Here is a 17,744-nt window from a genome sequence, read left to right as displayed (position 1 = left end):
GCTCATAAGTCTCATTAATTTCTCTCACTCTTTCCAGGAGTTTTTGAGTATGACTCCTTCTTTAGTTTATAATTAGATCCTACTTTCTGAGACCACAAGACCATAAGATATAGTAGAAGAGATCCATTTTGTTCAAATGGAAGGATCCAATACCTCCTATCACTTTTCAGTGGTTCTCTCAAACTACAGCATGTTTAAACTTAGAAAAAATTAGGAGTGGTACTGTTGATCCTTCGCTTAAATTTGAGGAAGTTTGGAGTCTATTTATTCAATATTTCCATATGATATAAGCTGAGCTTTTTCAGATCCCTTTCAATAACCCTTGAATACAGAGGAGCGGAGTTAACGACATCGTAATTTTTTTTTAATTGAAGAAATATCAGTCCAGTTTTTTCTTGAAGTTTTTGATTTCTTTTGGTTTATTATTAATACTTTTTTTGACTTGAGAGTTCTTTTCTCATATAATTAAATCTCTTTTCAATTTTCCTTTGTATTATGTTCACTTAATAAGAGAGTGGGAGGTCTAGATTATTTTTTACTCCTTGTGATTATAAAAATTAACTGTTATTATTGTTATCCTGATCTCTTTGCACCATATGTATAATCATTAATGTTATACATATTAATTTGTACTAATTTGAAAATTAATAAAAAAATTGAAGAAGAAAGATGTAGGAGAAGAATTAGGCCATTAAGCCCATTGAGTCTGTTCCACCATTCGATCATGGCTGAGTTATCTTTCCCTCTCAACCCCATCCTCCTGCCTTCTCCCCGTAACCTTTGACACCCTTACTAATCAAGAACTTATCAACTTCTGCATTAAAGATACCCAATGACTTGGCCTCCACACCCAGCTGTGGCAATGAATTCCACAGATTCACCACCCTCTAGCTAAAGAAATTCCTCCTCATCTCTGCTCTAAAGGGACATCCTTTTATTCTGAGGCTGTGCCCTCTGGTCCTAGACTCTCTCACTACTGGAAACATCCTCTTCATGTCAACTCTATCCAGGCCTTTCAATATTTGGTAGGTTTCAAGGAGACCCCCCCTCATCCTTCTAATCTCCAGTGAGTACAGGCCCAGAGCCAATTCTAAAATTGCTGTTCATCTGTGAAGTAAGCATGGTGATGATAAGAAATGGAATCATGAACTTAAGCATGAGAAAAACCTTAGAAATGATAGAAGCCATGTGGTAGTGGACTAACAATTCACCACACACAAGTTCAAGTTTCATTGTAACCTTCCGTTATGTAAACTGGAAATGAAAAAGCTGGCATCTGTAAAATTTATGCACAAATACTTTCAGACAATCCAGGAAATGAAGCTGTAGTGCCATTGGTGTATAAAATTGATCCCACCTTATGTTCAATCAATTAGGATTTTGTGTATGTGAGGGATATTTGGTTATCAGGAAGTCATCAAGAATATAGGTAATACCTTTCTGTTCCTACCAGGTAACTAGATTCAAAATCTACCCTTTTTTTGTCATGGATTAAGGAATTTAGTATGTTAATGTCAAATAAATGCTTTTATTTAGCTCAGATGACAGCACTTTTGATAACTGGCTGTATAATTTCCAAGCAATGGAGGTATTTAAAGTACTTGGCCACTTAATAAAGCAGATTCAATCAAGGCAGATGATATTAAAGCATCAAGCTTTGGAGAGAGGATTGTATTAGTTTTGATTGACAGTTGTTTCAGTCCTGGGTGTAGAGGTAAAGTTAATGATTATTTACAATCCCTTTCATTGACAACTCTATTGTCATAGATCTCCTCCTGGGGATATATCTGCAACTGCTTTGAGCCCAACCAGTTAGTCTGCAGCCAATAGAAGGAATGAGCTAGTTAGTCTGTGGATCCACTGCATTAGACAAGAATGGAGCAATCAGAGATCACATTATGTTGAAATATAACTCTGGGTTATGTTCTTTTTTTATAGTATATATATCATAAGGGATCACAAGGTTTGTCAATGCAGGCTTCTGTATTGAGTGCTATTCACTTACCTTTTCTAGGTTAAAATAAATTGCCTGTGGTTTAAAGCCTGCATCAATCTGATAGCATGTATATTCAATCAGCCAACAAAGAGAATGATAATCCCATGCTGGAAAATGATATATTCCATTCTGCATACAAGTGGCAAAGGTTCCTTGATTAATTCCCAAGTATTCCTATTGTTTACCCAAGTATTAGGATGATAAAGCATGGACGGAGTTGTAGAGGAGTGTTGGTTGTGATGCAAACCCAAGTAAAATACATATCAAAACAGAAATTGAGGATTATGATGAGGAAACAAAGGGAAAGAAAGATATGCATTCATCTTCCTACATGCTGATAATAGCTATACAATAGTACTCCAAAGGATTATTGAAGTATAGGTGCAAGTAGAATGTAGAAAGCGTGGAGACGACTTGTGCATAAGAAACACCAATAAACTGCAATCTAGTAATGACTGAGGTATAAATGTTGTCCAGGAAATGGGATAATTCCTCTGCTCTTCCAATATGTCATGGGATCTTTTACAATCATCCGAGAGAGTAAGGAAACTTTAACCACTTAATGTTAAAGCTAACTGCACTGACAATGCAGCACATACAATGGAGTATCAACATGAATTGGAGATATGAGAGACCACAGATGCTGGAATCTGTACCAAAAGATAAACTGTTAGAAGAACTCAGCAGGTCGAGCAGCATCTGTGTAGTCAAAGGGATGGTTATCATTTCAATTGAGACCCTACTTTAGTTTTTCCAGCAGTTTATTTTTTGCTATCAACATGAATTGTGCTTAAGTCTCTGAAATGTGACTTGAAGCCATTGTATTGTAACTCTGAGGCAAGAGTATCACATACTGAGTCATGTTAGTAACATCTGAAGAAAGGTAAGAAATGAAAATTAGAGTCCTTGATAGCCCTAATTACACCTCCTTATTCCTAAACATTGTTCTAATCTCTCCTTCCATTTGAGTAGTTCCATCATGATAGTATTGGACTTATGTTTTAAGTATCATTTTGTGTGACCTGCTGAAAGAGACAGGCACTTTTTGTGAACTCCTTTTAGTCATAGGAGGTTATTTTCCCCAGTGTAAAGCGGAAGGTGCTCTGAGATGGACAAAGGCACTGGCTTGGTAAAGGAGCTCAAAGTGTTTGCCAGGAATGGTCTCTCTGATTACCAGTTAAACTGGTTCTTATTAATGTGAGGCTCACCATTTTGTTGGTTTGCACTGCAATTAACAACATCTCCCTAATGCAAACAGTTGAACAGGGGCAAAAAAGTCAATGCAAATTGTGGATTGCACATGAAGTTATGGTCAGCCTTTGATGTTCAGCCTTTAATAGCTCAGTAAGATAAACTTCAAGTTTTGCAATGTGAGGGGACTTTGTTGCATATTGGGAAATTTTCTGGGATATTTCATCAAGAATCTATTCTGAAAAAATCTCAGGCTTTAGCACGTGGCTAGAATCTCACTGTTTGTGGCAGTCAAGCTTGCGATGACGAAGAATTTTTATGCTACTAGAACTTCCAGCCTGCCACAGGTGTGCATTTTTTACATAAAGGAAATTGCTAAGTCTCTATGCCCAGTGGAATGACTACTTAATATTTCCAACAATCAAAGATGAAACAGAAAAGTGTCTTATAAATTTTATCTGGTCAAAGAACATAAGTCTTCTTTATGCGGTCCCAATACATTGAAGTGGACACAATGTATATCAAGGACTAATGATGTTTTTATTAACAAGGCTGAGCACCTAACACCTTACCTACGTGCATATAGCTCCTGCAAGTTTGTACTCTAGACTGACTGTTCCATTTACTGTTATGGTTGCATATATCATATGACTTTCTTACCTCAAAGCCATTTTGTGCATGTATGGAAATATACCACTTGGTTTCTTTGAAAAAAGAACAATATTAACTATAATTTACAGTACAAATCATATCTGACAATTTTGTGGCTGCTTCAGTAAAATTTAGTTGATGCTGAATTCATTTCCTTTTTCATGAGAGGTTATGCTGGTGTGTGCTCGCACCCCCCCCCCCCCCCAACCCTCCCTGTTGTGTTATGTGGAGTAGTTCTTTAGTGGGAAATTTACCAAATGGCATTTCATGCTGGAAGGAGAACATTTTCATATTACAAGCTCCTTTAAGCACTTTTTGTTATTCTGCCTGATATTTCAGCTGCTCTGTTGGATCCTGAACAGCAGGGAGGGAATGGTGTATATTTGCTGCTATTCCTTATTACAACATTATTAAACTGCCACGTGAGTAACTGTAGTCCATTGTCACTGATTTCTTCTATAGATCATGATACACAAAAAATATTCTTAGCTCACATAAGGTATGTTTTGTTCTGGAAGAAATTCTCACGAGCTTATATTCCAGTGACTTAGGATGATTAACAATAAGGATAAGGATTCACAACAATCTATATCCACTCCTTATAAGGTTTCACCAGCCACGTCCATGCTTGAAGTTGTGCTTTCAAGGATGCTGATATGCACCACTGACAGATCATACATTCATTCATTTGCTTATTAGAACAAGATGCATGAATAAGCTAATTGGATCCTGCAACATTCTTTGTCATTCAATAAGATCATGGCCGATTTTGGCCTCAGGATGCAGTAATTCAGGTGTGGTCACATCAATACAATATACAACAACAAGACTTCACTACTCACAAAAACTACTGTTCCCTTTGTCTTCCTAATCTCGTACCCGGGTGATAACTTACTGTGTTCATATATGAGAGCACACATACTGAACGTTCATGAGTATGCCCATGAAAAAAATTCTGATTTTCTATTCTTCCTATCCTCTCATAGTTCACTTCAGGAAAGGGGGCGGTGTACATACACCTGTCTACATCAATGGTGCTGAGGTCGAGAGGGTTGACAGCTTCAAGTTCCTGGGAGTGAACATCACCAACAACCTGTCCTGGACAAACCACGTGGATGCCATGGCCAAGAAAGCTCACCAGCGCCTCTACTTCCTCAGGAGGCTAAAGAAATTTGGTTTGTCCCCTTTGATTCTCACCAACTTTTACCGATGCACCATAGAAAGCATCCTATCTGGATGTATCACGGCTTGGTATGGCAACTGCTCTGCCCAAGACCGCAAGAAGCTGCGGAGAGTTGTGGACACAGCCCAGCGCATTACGGACACCAGTCTCCCTTCCTTGGACTCTGTCCTTACCTCTTGTTGTCTTGGTGTAGCAGCCAGCATAATCAAAGGCCCCACCCACCCAGGACATTCTCTCTTCTCTACTCTTCCATCGGGTAGAAGATACAGGAGGCTGAGGGCACGTACTACCAGACTTAAGGACAGCTTCTACCCTACTGTGATAAGACTATTGAACAGTTCCCTTATACAATGAGATGAACTATGACCTATGACCTCATGACCTCACTATCTACCTTGTTGTGACCTTGCACCTTATTGCACGGCACTTTCTCTGTAGCTATGACACTTTACTCTGTACTGTTATTGTTTTTTTTTCCTGTACTACATCAATGCACTCTGTACTAACTTGATGTAACTGCACTGTGTAATGAATTGACCTGTAAGATCGGTTTGTAAGACAAGTTTTTCACTGTACCACGGTACAAGTGACAATAATAAACCAATACCAATACCAATACCACTTTATTCCATCTGTTAAATATCTGTTCACCAATTTAATCCATCAATATTCCTTCCCAGACTCTTTGTGTCCTCTTCAGAAGTTTCATTCCTACCTGTATCATCAGCAAATTTGACTGTGATAGCACCTTCATCCTTGTCTTGGAAATTATCCCATTTATCCCAACTCTGTTTTCTGTTACTTAGCTGATCCTCCATCCAGTCTAATATATTACCTCCAAAGACATGAGCTGCTATCTTTTTGTAGTGCCTTTTTACCTAGGAACTGATCAAAACCCTTCTGGAAATCCAAGTACAATACTGATTCCCTTCATGTACCCTCCTTGCTACATCTTGGTACAGTGAAAAATGCTGTTTTGAATGCCATCCATACCCATCATTTCATCACATCAGTGCATTGAGGTAGTACAAAGGAAAAGTAATAACAGAATGCAGAATAAAGTATTACAGTCATAGAGAAAGTGCAGTGCTGGCAGACAATAAAGTGCAAGGCCATGACGAGGTAGATTATGAGGTCAAGAGTCCATCTTATTGTACAGGAGATCCATTCAATAGTCTTATAGTGGGATAAAAGCTGTCCTTGAGCCTGGTGGTATGTGCTTTCAGGCTTTTCTATCTTCTGCTTGATGGTAGGGGGGAAAAGAGAGTGTGTCCGGGGTGGGAGAGGTCTTTGATTATTTTCACTGCTTTACTGAGGCAGCGAGAAGTGTAGGTAGAGTCCATGGAGAGGAGGTTGGTTTTTGTGATGTGCTGAGCTGTGTCCACAACTCTTTGCAGTTTCTTACAGTTGTGATACCAAGCCATGATGCATCCAGATAGGGTGCTTTCTGTAATGAATATATAAAAATTGGGGAGGGTCAATGGGGACATGTCGAATTCCTTTAGCCTTCTGAGGAAGTAGAGCAGCTGGTGTGCTTTCTCGTTTATGATGTCTACGTGGTTCGACCAGGACAATCTATTAGTGATGTTCACTCCTAGGAACTAATGCTGACATTAAGGGAAAGGTTGTTGTCGTGACACCATGCCACTCTCCATCTCCTTCCCATACTCTGACTCATCATTATTTGACATTCGGCCTATTACAGTGGTGTCATCTGCAAACTTGTAGAGGCAGTTAGAGAAGAATCTGGCCACACAGACATGAGCGTATAGAGACTAAAGTAGGGGGCTGAGGACGCAGCCTTGCAGGGCACCAGTGTTGAGGATAATCGTAGCAGAGGTGTTGTTGCCTATCCTTTCCTCTGGGACTTTTCCAGAAATTGGTGAATTTGGGAAAATTACAACCAATGCATTGACTACCTCTGCAATGACTTCTTTAAAGATCCTAGGATGGAAGTTATCAGGTCCAGGGAGTCTGTCAGCCATTAGTCCCATCACTTTCTTTTTTCTAATGATAATGATTGTTTTAAATTCCGATAGACATTTTGTCCCTGGATTTTCAATAATTATTAGAGGGTGCTGTTTATGTCATCCACCTGGAAGGCAGATACAAAGTATTTGTCAAAAATCTTTTCCATTTCCTCATTTCCAATTATTAACTCTCCTGTCTCATTCTCCATGGGACTGCCATTTACCTAAGCTACTCTACTTCTCATTTACATATTGAAGCCCTTATTGTCATTATTTTTACTGCAATGTTTTAAAATTTCTTGCAGCTTGCTCTCATAATATCTATTTTCTCCTTCCGTTTCATATTTTTAGTCCTCATTTGTTGGTTTCCAAAAATCTCCATATTTTTTAGTCTAGATATAACCTTTGCAACATCATATACTTGTTCTTTGAATCCGATACTATCCTTTACTTCTTTAGTTATCCACAGGTGGATCTGCCTTATGGTAGAGTGGTTATTTCTCAATGAAATGTATTTTTGTTGAGATTTAAACATAGAGCATAGAACAGTACATCACAGGAACAGGCCCTTCGGCCCACAATGTTGTGCCGAAGCAATTACAATAGTAGTAAAATACCCAACTAAACTAATCCCTCCTGCCTACACAATGTCCATATCCTACCATTTCCCTCACATTTATGTGCCTATCTAAATAGAACATAGAACAATATCACAGGAACAGGGATATCTCCTTAAATGTCTTCCACTGCTTATCTCCCATCTTGTTTTATAATCTATTTTCCCATCCCACTTGAATCAACTCCGCCTTTATACCTTTTTGCAGTTGCCTTTATTTAAGTTTAAAACACTAGTATTGGACCTGAGTTTCTTCACTCTTGAATTGAATGTGAAATGTTAACATCGAACAGTACAGCACAGGAACAGGCCCTTCAGCCCACAATGTCTGTGAAAACATGATGCTGAATTAAACTAAACTGATCTGTCTGCACATACTCTATATCCCTCCATTCCCTGCCTGTTGATGTGGCTGTCTAAATGCCCATTAAATGGTTGCTATCATATCTGCTTCCATTACCAACTTGGTCGGCATGGATGAGTTGAGCCGAAGGGCCTCTTACCCTGCTGTATGACTCTATGACCTTCCCTGGCAAAATGTTTCAGACACCTACCACTCTCTGTGTAAATGAACTTGCCTCGTAAATACGCATTAAACTTTTTCCCCTCTCACCTTAAAGCCGTGGACTTACCGAGAAAAAGACTCTGACCATCAACCCTATCTATGCCTCTCATAATTTTATATACTTCTATCAGGTCACCCCTCAGCTTCCAACACCCCAGCAATGGACACCATGCCTCTTTTCTCCCAGATCGTTACAGTTCTCATCACATCAGGAGATCTCCCCTCCACAGCCGTCAAACTGATAGTTCTCCAACTCTGCACTGCCCACCTGATGTCTATCTCTGTCTATCTCTTATCCAAGATCCACAAACAGGACTGTCCTGGTATACACATCGTTTCTGCCTGCTTTTGCCCCACAAAACTTATCTCTTCATCCCTCGACTCTATCCTGTCTCTCCTTTCCCACCTATATCCAGGACATCTCTCATACTCTCCACCATTTTGACAACTTTCAATTCTCTGGCGTCAACTCCCTCATCTTCACCATAGATTTCCAGTCTTTATACACTTCCATCTCCCCTCAGGAAGGTCTTAGAGCCCTCTGCTTCTTCCTGGAACAAAGAGCCAACCAGTTCTCTCTGCTAACACTCTCAACTCCCTAGCAGAGCTTGTTCTTACCCTCAACAACTTCTCTTTCAACTCCTCACACATTCTGCAGATCAAGGGTGTAGCCATGGGCAGTTTCATGGGCCCTAGGTATGCCTGTCTTTTCCTCAGCCACCTGAAATAGTCCTTGTTACAAACCTACTCCAGCACTTCTCCCCTACTGTTTCTCTGCTGCACCAACAACTGTATGGCGCTGCTTCCAGCACCAGTGCAGAACTTGTCAATTTTATAACCTTCGTTAACAACTTCCACCCTGCCCTCATATTCACTCAGACCATTTCTGACACTTCTCTCCCTTTCCTGGATCTCACTGTCTCCATCTCAGGAGACGAACTATCTACTGATATCAACTATAAAACTACTGATTCCTATAGTTACCTTGACCACACCTCCTCCATCCTACCTCCTGTAAGGATGCCATCCTTTTTCCTCAGTTTCTCTGTCTCAGCTGCATATGTTCTCAAGATGAAGCCTTCCATTCCAGGACCTCTGAAATGTCCTCCTTTTTCAGGAAAAATGGGTTGCCCTCTGTCGCAATTGATGGAGCCCTTACCCACATTTCCCCCAATTCCCATACATTTTCTCTCACCCCTCCTTCTCTCCAGACAGAACAGAGACAGAGTTCCCTTGGTCCACACCTTTCACCCTGTTAGCCTCCATATCCAGCACGTCATCCTTTGTCATTTCCGCTAACTGCAATGGGATCCCATCACTAGTCACATCTCCTCTTCTTCCCCTGCTTTCTGCTTTCCACAGAGACCATCTTCTCCATGACTCCCTGGTCCACTCATCCCTCCCTACACTCACTTCCTTAGTTTCATTGTTGATGAACATGGAAATGTTGATATCTCACAATTGTGTCTTTTTTATGGAGGGATGAGTGGCTTCAGTCCCAGCCTCACCACTCAAAAGAAGAACACTGCTGTGACAGGTCACTAGAATTTCTATGTCAATCTCAAGAGTCTGAAAATCTTAAGATTTTTAACAAGAAATGTTATTAATTTTAGAGCCAGTTTATGCCTTCATTTAATTGTTTGCCTTATCTATCTCTGCCTTTTTGACTGATATTTTAGGCAATGTTCAGCAAATTCACTTACCACTGCAAATCCCCAACCCTCACATTGAACCTGGGAAATGCTAAGGTCTCATTTATCTGGAGACCTTGTTGTTCAATTGTGCAGAACATTCTCATTGGATCTGTATTGCTGAAGGGCAAAATCTGCCCACTGATGTGAAGATCGGGAGATTCCACTACCCACTGGTGCAATGAGATGTCTTCATCAGGGAACAGATATTCAGAAGGGGGCCAGCTCAGCGATCAGCAGGCTAATCTGGTAGTCCAACTACCGTCCAACCAGAAACAAAGGTAAATTCTAACAGATACTCCAGTAGCTGCTGGTCCAAGGTCAGAAGATCCAACCTCTTTGTATGCTCTATCTTTCTATTTGATACGATCCTCAACTTTCTCAGTTGGATACAGATGAAGCATCCTCCACATTGATTCTTTATTTCTCGATGAAACATATTTTAATTGAGAGCTATGAAATATCTCTTAAGTGTTTGCCATTATATATCTGCTGTCTTACCTTTTATTCTACTTTCCCATTCCCACTTCAGCCAATTCTACCTTCACACCTTTGTTCGTGTCTTTTTTTATGTTTGAGACATTAGCTTCAAATCTATGTTTCTCTCTCTCAAAGCAAATGTGAAACTTTATTATGTCATGATCATTTTTCCCTAAAGGGTCCTTGATAATGAGATTATTAATTAATCAATCCTGTCTCATGACACGTAATCAGATCTAAGATGCCCTGTTCCCTGATTCCCAAAGTTCCCAAAGATATGCTGGTTGTTTAATAGTCTGCTGTAAATTACCCGAGAGTAGATGAGTGGTAGGAGAAACGGTTGGAGTTGATAAGTACGTGAAAGGGACCATATCCCTACACTAACCCTAGGGATTAGTGCAGAAAAATAATACTGAGGTAAAAGATCAGCCATGAGTTTATTAGATGGCAGAGCAGACACAAGGGGCCAAATCTAAAATAATCCTATCTGCTTGCATGTGGTCCATATCCCTCTATTCCCTGCCTGTTTATGTGTCTAACTAAATGCCTGTTAAACATTGCTATTGTATCTGCTTCTACTACCTCCCCTGGCAGTGTGTCCCAGGCATTGGCCACTCTCTGTGTAAAACACTTACCTGGCAAATCTCCTTTAAACTTTCCCCCTCTCATCTTAAACCTGTGCCCTCTGGTATGTGACATTTCAACCCTGGGAAAGAGAGAGTCTACCTACTCTATCTATGCCTCCAATAATTTTATATACTTTTATCAGTTCACCCCTCAGCCTCTAATATACATGAAGATACTCTACATTTTGGTTCAAGCCTGGTCAGAATACCAAACTGGGTACAATTGCTTCATTCCCCCTACAGTACTACGTCTCATATGTAATTCAGACATTTTCCTTCATCTTAAGTTAGCAGGATGGAGGAACAAAACCTGAGATTTTGCCTTGGTAGTCTCTAACCTGACGGCCTCTACATTGATTTCTCTAACTTATGGTAACACCTTCCATCTTCTCCCCCTCCCCTTCTTTTTTCTTTCCTCCTTTGTCTTCCTTCATTCCTGACGCGCCCTTCCCCTTTCTCTTTCCTCTTCCACCGCCCTCATGACCTGCCTATCTATTCCTCAACTCCTTCCCTTTATTCCATGGTTCACTGCCCTCTCCTACCGAATGCCTTCTCCTTCAGCCCTTTGCCTCTTCTACCTATCGCTTCTCAGCTTCTTAGTTCTCCCCACTCCCCCACCCCTACCCTCCTACCTTCCTCCTCTTTCCTGGACTCATCTATCACCCGGACTCACCTGCCGCATGTACTCCTCCCCTTCTTCCGACCTTCTTATTCCAGCTTCTGCCCTCTTCCTTTCCAGTCCTGATGAAGGGTCTCGACCCGAAACATCGACTGTTTATTTCTCTCCATAGATGCTGCCTGGATTCCCCAATGACCTTTAAATGAACGTTCTACATTAGATGCTCCCATTTCGGAGGAAGAAATAAAGAAAGTAATATTTTCAATGAATTCAGGTAAAGCACCCGGCCCTGACAGATATACAGCTGAATTTTTAATTCCTTTTCTGATATTCTTGTTCCCTGGTTAGCAAAAATTTTTAAAGATGCCCTATCAGTAGGTAAACTACCACAATCTATCTATGAAGCAACTATTTCTTTAATTCTTAAAAAGGATAAAGATCCCACTGATTGTGCATCTTATAGACCTATTTCTTTATTAAATGTAGATTCAAAAATCCAAAATATTGGCCTTTAGATTGGAAAAGGTTCTTCCACAAATTATCTCTGAAGACCAGACAGGATTTATTCAGAATCACAATTTACATTTTAATATTAGGAGATTAATGAATATTATATATACCCCTTCATCCCAAATTCCAGAATGCGTTGTCTCACTAGATGCTGAAAAGGCATTTGACAGGGTCGAATGGGAATATCTATTCATTACACTTCAAAAATTTAATTTTCGCCCTAAATTTATATCTGCAATTAAACTGATTTATTATACACCTATGGCTTCAATACTTACTAATAATCAAAGATCTCCTTTACTTAGGCTTTTTAGAGGTACTAGACAAGGTTGCCCTTTAAGCCCTTTATTATTGGATATTGCTTTGGAACCCTTGGCTATTGCACTCCAGGATTCTTCAAATATATGTGGCATTACTCGCAGACAGAAGATTCATAAGATATCTCCTTACGCAGATGACCTGTTACTTTATATTTCTAATCTGGAGGAATCTATCCCTGCAGTACTATCACTACTAAATCAGTTTAGTGTTTTTTCTGGATATAGATTAAATTTTAATAAAAGCGAACTTTTTCCATTAAATCTGCAAACCCCAATTTACAGGCAATTACCTTTTAGATTGGTAACTGACTATTTTATGTGTTTAGGTATTAAAATTACCAAGAAACATAGGGACTTATTTAAAGCTAATCTATTGCCTTTAATTGACCATGTTAAGCAATTATTTACTAAATGGTCTCCACTGTCTTTATCATTGGTAGGGCAAATTAACGTGGTTAAGATGAATGTTTTACCAAAATTTTTATATTTATTTCAAGCGATTCCAATTTTCATCCCAAAATCTTTCTTTGACACCATTGATTCTAAAATCCTTTCATATATTTGGCAGAATAAAAACCCAAGGTTAAGTAAGAAATATTTACAAAAACTAAAAAAGGATGGTGGTATGGCCCTGCCTAACTTTAGATTATATTATTGGGCAATTAGTATCAGATATTTAATTTTTTGGATACAAGATTCAGATGTAATTCAATGTCCCAATTGGGTACACCTTGAGCACCAATCAGTCCTTGGATTTTCATTAGTTTCTATTTTAGGAGCTTCACTCCCTTTTGCACTTACCAAATTAAGTAAACATATGATTAACCCAATTGTTAAACGATACGAATATGGTTTCAATTTCGTAAATTTTTTGGATTGAATAAATTTAATTTGTCAAGTCCCATTCAATCTACTTTTTTCTTTCATCCATCCAGAGTTGACTCAGCTTTCTCTATATGGAAAAGGAAGGGAATAGTATGTTTTCATGATTTATTCGTTGATAACTGTTTTTCATCTTTTGAACTGCCTAATAAATACAGTTTGTCTAGATCACACTTTTTTCGATATTTGCAGATTAGAAATTTTTTTAAAGCCACTATACCCTCTTTTCCGACAATTTACAAAACTGAAATTACGGAAAAAAATTTAGGTCTTAATCCTTATCAGAAGGGCTTGATAGCAATAATCCATAATTTAATTATGAAAATACGTCCAGAATCATTGGACAAAATTAAGAATGAATGGGAAAGCGAACTCCAGACATCTATACCTACAGAGACATGGAAGAAAATTCTTCATTTAGTTAATACATCTTCAATGTGTGCCAAACACTCGTTGATACAGTTTAAGGTAGTTCACAGGACCCATATGTCCAAAGATAAGCTAGCTCGTTTTTATCAACATATAAATCCTATATGTGATCAATGTAAATCAAATGTGGCTTCTTTGACACATATGTTTTGGTCCTGTCCGCTTTTGGAAAAATATTGGGAAAACATTTTTAACATTATTTCAAGCGTATTGAAGATTGATTTACAACCTCACCCTATCACTGCAATTTTTGGATTACCAAGGATAGAGCCTGGCCATTTATCTGATTCCGCTAACCGTATGCTTGCCTTTGTTACATTAATGGCCAAACGATCCATTTTGCTTAAATGGAAGGATCCAATACCCCCTACTACTTTTCAATGGTTCTCTCAAACTATATCAGGTTTAAACTTGGAAAAAATTAGGACTGGTACTGTTGATCCTTCGCTTAAATTTGAAGATATTTGGAGTCCATTTATCCAATATTTTCACATGATATAGATCCCTTTCAATAACTTTCTAATTTAAAGGAACGGAGTTGACGACATAATATTGCTCTGCTTTTACTGAGAAATTTCAGTCCAGTCTTTTTTTTCTCTTTTTTTGTTCTTTTTTGAAATTTTTCTGTTTAGTTTGGTTTGATATATTGTTTATAATTTTTCTTATTGGTTTGGGGATTTTATTTTTTCTTTCTTTTATATATATAATAAATCTTTTTCTTTCCTTTCATTTATATCATATTCATTTACTAAGAGATCGTGGGATCTACAGATTTTTTTTTATACTTTATTGTTCTTTATGATTATCTATGCTATGGTTGTTCTCCTGATCTCTTTGTATTACATGTACAAACATTGATGTTATATATTAATCTGTATTAATTTGAAAACTAATAAAAAGAAACAAAGATGCTGCCTGACCTGCTAAGTTCCTCCAGCATTTTGTATGTGTTGCTCCAGATTCCAGCATCTACAGAATTTCTTGTGTCAATAGTCTTAGTTCTATGCGTTTTTCCAGCATGTTCATTGGCACAAACCACAATTGGGTCTCTCAATGGTTACTCTCCAAAGTTGTGACTAGAACTAATAACTGTCTTCAGGCATCCTACACTAATTCTAACTCATATGTGGTGTCCAGTCATAGCCTTCACTAAATAGATTTCACACTTTGCTTATTGTAAATGTGCATTTTATTGCCTTTAATACTACCATAGGAATCATCAAACAAGTCTCTGGTAAGTTTCTTTCTTGCTTTGCTGTTTCCTTTAGTGCCAGGCCAGAGTAGTGAGAGTGGCTCCAGGGTCAGTGGTGTGTTCATCTTGTGAGATGTGGGAGTTCTGGGAGACCTCCAGTCTCCCTGATAACTACATCTGCATGAGGTGCATCCAGCGACAGCTCCTTACAGACCATGTTAAGGAACTGGAGCTGCAGCTGGATGACCTCTGGCTCCTATGGGATAACGAGGAGTTCATAGATAAGAGCTACATGGAAGCAGTCACTTCGAAGCTGCAGAAGGCAGGTAGCTGGGTGACTGTCAGGAGAAGGACGGAGAATAGGCAGATAGTGCAGAGTACCCCAGTGGCCGTTCCCCTCAATAACAGGTATACTGCTTTTGGATACCATTGGTGGGGGGGAACCTACCAGGGGAAAGCCGCAGAGATGAGGTATCTGGCACTGAGCCTGGTTTTGTGGTGTGGAAGAGAAGGGGGAGAAGAGGAGGGGGCGTAGTGATAGGGAATTCCATGGTAAGGGGGGCAGACAGGAGATTCTGTGGAAGTGAAAGAGACTCCTGGATGGTATGTTGCCTACCGGGTGCCAGGGTCAGGGACGTCTCGGATCAGGTCCACAGCATTCTGAAGGGGGAGGGTAAACAGCCAGAGGTCATGGTACATATTGGTACCAATCACGTAGGTAAGAAAAGAAATCAGATCCTGAAGAGGGAATATAGGTAGTTAGGTAGGAAGCTGAAAAGCAGGACCTCAAGGGTACTAATCTCTGGATTGCTGCCTGTGCCACATGCCAGTGAGGGTAAGAATAGGATGATTTGGCAGATGAATGCTTGGCTGAGGACTTGGTGCAGGGGGCAGGGTTTCAGATTTGTTGATCATTGGGATCTCTTCTGGGGAAGGTACGACCCGTACAAAAGGAATGGGTTGTATCTGAACTGGAGGGGGATCAATATTCTTGCGGACAGGTTTGCTAGAACTGTTGGGGAGGGTTTAAACTAGTTTGGCAGGGGGATGGGAACAAGAGTGATATTGGTGCATTTAGTGTACAAGTAGATACAGAGTGTAGAAAGACTGTGAAGAAGGACAGGCATTTGAAAGGGCAAAATTGCAGTCAATTGGATGGGCTGAAGTGTGTCTACTTTAATGCAAGAAATATCAGGAACAAGGGTGATGAACTTAGAGCATGGGTAAGTACGTGGAACTATAAGGTGGTGACCATTACAGAGACTTGGCTATCGCAAGGGCAGGAATGGCTGCTGGATATTCCAGGGTTTAGATGTTTCAGAAGGGACAGGAATGGAGGTAAAAGAGATGGGGGAGTGGCTTTACTAATCAGGGACAGTGTCACAGCTGTAGAAAGGGAGGACATCCTGGAGGGATGGGTCAGTGTGGGTGGAAGTCAGAAACAGGAAGGGAGCAATCACTCTATTGGGAGTATTCTACAGACCACCAATAGCAGCAGAGACATTGAGGAACAGATCGGGAGGCAGATTTTGGAGAGGTGCAAAAATAACAGGGTTGTTGTAATGGGTGATTTCAACTTCTGTAATATTGATTGGCACCTCCTGAGCATAAAGGGGATAGATGGGTAGAGTTTGTTAGGTGTGTGCAAGAAGGATTCCTGACACAGTATATGGACAGGCTGACTAGAAGAGAGACCATTCTGGACCTGGTACTAGGCAATGAGCCTGATCAGGTTTCAGATCTCTCAGTGGGAGAACATTTTGGAGATAGTGACCATAACTTCTTGACCTTTACCATAGCCTTGGAGAAGGATAGGAGCAGACGATATGGGAAAGTATTTAAATGGGGAAGGGGGAATTATGATGCTATTAGGCAGGAACTTGGGAGCATAAATTGGGAACAGATGTTCTTGGGGAATTGCACAGTGGAAATTTGGAGGTTGTTTAGGGAGTACTTGCATGGGGTTCTGGATAGGTTTGTCCCATTGAGGCAGGGTAAGGATGGTAGAGTGAAGGAACCGTGGTTGACAAGAGACGTAGAATATCTTGTCAACAGGAAGAAACAAGTTTACCTAAGGTTTAGAAAGCATGGATCAGACAGCGCTCTGGAGAGTTACAGGGTAGCCAGGAGGGAGCTTAAGAATGGATCTAGGAGAGCTAAAAGGGGGCATCAGAAGGCTTTGGTGAGTAGGATTAAGGAAAACCCCAAGGCGTTCTACACGTTTGTGAAGAATAGGATGATGACTAGAGTGAGGGTAGGACCGATCAGGGATAAAAGAGGAAACATGTGCCTGGAGTTGGAAGAGGTAGGGGAGGTCCTTAATGAATACTTTGCTTCCGGATTCACCAGTGAGAGAGACCTTGACGTTTGTGAGGATGGCATACAACAAGCTGATATGCTAGGGCATGTCAACATGAGGAAGGAAAATGTGCTGGAACTTTTGAAAAATATTAGGATAGATAAGTCACCAGGGCTGGACGGGATATATCTAAGATTATTACAGGAAGCAAAGGAAAAGATTGCTGAACCTTTGACGATGATCTTTGTGTCCTCACTGGCCACAGGAGTAGTGCCAGACGATTGGAGGGTGGCAAATGTTGTTCCTTTGTTTAAGAAAGGGAGTAGGGATAACCCTGGAAATTACAGACCAGTGAGTCTTGCTTCAGTGTTGGGCAAATTACTGGAGAAGATTCTTAGAGACAGGATTTATGAGCATTTGGAGAAGCATAGGCTGATTAGGAACAGTCAGCATGGCTTTGTGAGGGGCAGGTCGTGCCTTGTGAGCCTGATTGATTTCTTTGTGGATGTGACAAAGCAAATTGA

The sequence above is a fragment of the Pristis pectinata genome, chromosome 9 (assembly GCF_009764475.1).
Source record: "Pristis pectinata isolate sPriPec2 chromosome 9, sPriPec2.1.pri, whole genome shotgun sequence".
Taxonomy (NCBI): Eukaryota; Metazoa; Chordata; class Chondrichthyes; order Rhinopristiformes; family Pristidae; genus Pristis; species Pristis pectinata.
This window is presented reverse-complemented; position numbering follows the sequence as displayed.